Genomic DNA, 3,479 nt, shown 5'->3' on the forward strand with positions numbered 1-3,479 from the left:
ACAACCTTAAGAATGGCCAAGATCAAAAAACACTGATGACAACTTATGCTGGAAAGGTTGTGGGGTAAAGGGAACCTCTGCATTGCTGGTAGGAATGCAAGCTGGTACAGCCCCTTTGGATGTCAGTGTGACAATTTTCTCAGAAATTAGGAAACACCTTCTTAGGACCCGTAATCACACTTTTGGTATATATCCAAAGGATTGCTCAATCGTGCCACAAAGACATGTGCTCAACTTATGTTCATAGCAGCATTGTTTATCATAGCCAGAGACTGGAAACAACCATAAATGGCCTTCAACCACAGAATGGAATAGGAAAATGTGGAAAATTTACACATGGAGCACTACACAGCAGAAAAAATAATATCTTGAATTTTGCAGACATATGGATGGAGCTAGAAAACATTGTTTTGAGTTAGGTAACCCAGACCCCAGAAAGAAAATTATCACGTGGAACTTACTCATAAGTGGTTTTTAAACATAAAGCAAAGAAAAACAGCCTACAAATCACAATCTCATAGAAACTGACAACAATGAGGACCCCTACATGAGAGACATACATAGATCTAATCTATAAGGGAAATAGAAAATGACAAGATCTCTTGAGTAAATTTGGAGCATGGGGACCTTGGGTGAGGGTTGAAGTGGAGGGGAGAGGTGGGAAGGGGAGCACAGAAAAATGTACAGCTCAATGACAATAATAAATAAAAATTTAAAAAGGCAAAAATTCCCATTAATAATAGCAGAACTTGGGTTTAAGGATATGTTTCTCTCTCAGTGAATACCCGCTGCAGAAATGGTGTAGATTCCAATACCATATATTAAAAAGCCGAGTAGATAAAGCAGCACAGGACTGTAATCCTAGCACTGGAGATGGAGGCAGAGGGAGGTAGATTCCTCCAACTCACTGACCTGCCAAACCTAGCTTAACTGCTGAGCTTCACTTTCAGAAAAGATCCAGTCTTTAAAATAAAACATGTAAAACATGCACGAAGTTGAGGAAAGACATTCCATGTTGACCTCTGGCATCCACATGTCCATACAGACACATCTGTCCACATGCGTACAACCACACAACATATTCATATTCTACAACCTAGGTTTTTTAAATTGCTATTCCTCTTTTTACTTTAGACTTTCAGAGTCTCATTATGTTGCTCAGGCAGGTCCTGAACTTGCAGTCTTTTTACCTCAAAGCTCCTGAGTCGCTAGGATCACAGGCCTGTAATGTGTAGCACTGGGTATTTAAAATGTTTTTTTGGACGGGGGAGGGAGGGGGTTTCATCCAGCACTGGGCATCTTTTTTTTTATTATTCCATTCAAAATTTACACTTCCTCCCCTCCTCCCATTCCCCTCTTACCTCCCCACTCACCCTCCTCCCTACCCTTTCCTCCATCCTGGCCTGGGAAAGTGTGCATCCAAATAGACTAGGGTTCCAAAAAGCCGTACAGGCAGTAGAAACAAGTCCAGTGCCTTTATCAATGGCTTCTCAGTCAGGCCCCCATTGTCAGCCACATTCAGAGAGTCTGGTTTGATCGCATGCTCATTCAGTCCTGTTCCTGCTGGATTTGAGGGAGCTCCCATTAGAACAGGCGCACTGTCTCAGTGGGTGGACCACCCCTCGCTGGTTCAGACTTCCTTGCTCATTAAATGTTTAAATGAACCAACATGAAACATATAAAATTATGGCTTATCTCCAGTCTGTAAGTTTTCTTTTTGTTTTATGTGAATGGTATAAATTACATTATCTTTTTCTTTAATATAAATGCCATAAATTAGATAGTCTGTCTTTAAATATAATTCAATAATTTTGACAGTTATGCAGAATACAAATTATAAGTAAGTGGATCAGGAGTTCAGGCTCAGCATTCATAGTTTGGATCACAATCTAAATTGCACTCTTTCCTTTCCTGAGATATGTGTGTGAATGCATATGAGTCTGTAGATTGTTGCTATGGACTGAACCCATGATTTTGAACATGCTGAGAAAAAATATCAACTAACTATGCCTTTAGCCTGCAACGTATTCAAACACATTCTTTTTATTTTTGTAAAAACTCTGCCTCAACGGCAGCCTCAAATTCAAGATCCTCCTGCATCAGTCTCTCAAATTCTAGGATTGTATATATATATATATATGCCATATATATATATATATATGCCACAACACCCAATTCTTTACCATATTAAGAAAATATTAAATATTGAAACTCAATTGTATTGCTAATTCAATGGTTAGAGTCAGACTGTAAGAGGATTTCTCTTTGTTTTTCCCAGCTTTATTGGGGCACAATGCATATAATATGATGTTATTTCATTTAATCTTTAATGTATTCAATTCATAATTCTAATATATTCACAAAGCTGTTTAAACCATCACAACCCTCAAGCCTTTTGACCACCCATGAAGGAAACTCCATGTATTTAATCACTCTCCTCCTACTTCCCTTTCTGTCTAAGCTTCCTGGCAACCCTATTCTAGTTTTACAGCTTTAACTTTCTGGACATTTCATGTAGGTAGAGCATACAACATGCAGTATTATCTATGTGACTTATTTTGTTTGCTGTGATTTTTTTTAAGTTGTATCCAGGCTGTAGAATTTATGAGTAATTTTATAAGTGAGTAAAATTCTTCTGTGTTACCAGACTTTCTTTTTAAGCCACCAACAAGCTCCCCAAATCATAACATGAGACTTTTTATTAGTTATGAATGTTTGGCCCAGCTTAGGCTCGATTCTAGCTAGCTCTTTTAACTTAAAATTAAGCTGTTTCTCTCTACCTATCTTTTGTCCTAGGTCTTTTTACTTTTCTTTCTGTGTGTTCTACTCGTTTCTGCTAGCTGGTGGCTGCTTGGCTTGCCCAGTGTGGTTCCCTCTCTGTTCTTGCCTCTCTTCTGCCATTTTCTTAATTTTCCTTCTCTCTTCTCATTCTTCTTGAACCTAGATTTTTTCTTATTTAGTCTCTCTGTCTTTCAGCACCCTCCCCCACCCCTCACCTAGCCCTCTCCTGCCTAGCTATTGGCAGCTTTTTTATTAGGCTAATCGGGTCCCTTAGCAGGCAAGGTAAAACAAATGCCAACACATGTTTACATAATTAACAAACATCTTTTCATAAACAAATGCAGCATAACAAATATAGCACACCTTTATGCAGTCAAAGTAATATTCTGCAGCATAAACAAATGCCAACACATCTTTACATAGTTAAAATAATATTCCACAACACTATCAGTGGACATGTGAGATCTTTATACCTACTGAGCATGGTGAATAATGCCTTTATTATTTTTATTTAGAATTTCTTATTTATTTATACAAAGGCACCTATTTTTATTTTTCTTGGCTAGATACACAAGGAGAGATATTCTGGATTACGTTTAAATTTTGAGGGGTTATTGGGCTATTTTCCACAGTGGATATGTCTTGTGTGTGTGTGTGTGTGTGTGTGTGTGTGTGTGGTGTGTGTGTGTGTGTGTGTC

This window comes from Arvicola amphibius, chromosome X, assembly GCF_903992535.2.
Source record: "Arvicola amphibius chromosome X, mArvAmp1.2, whole genome shotgun sequence".
Taxonomy (NCBI): domain Eukaryota; kingdom Metazoa; phylum Chordata; class Mammalia; order Rodentia; family Cricetidae; genus Arvicola; species Arvicola amphibius.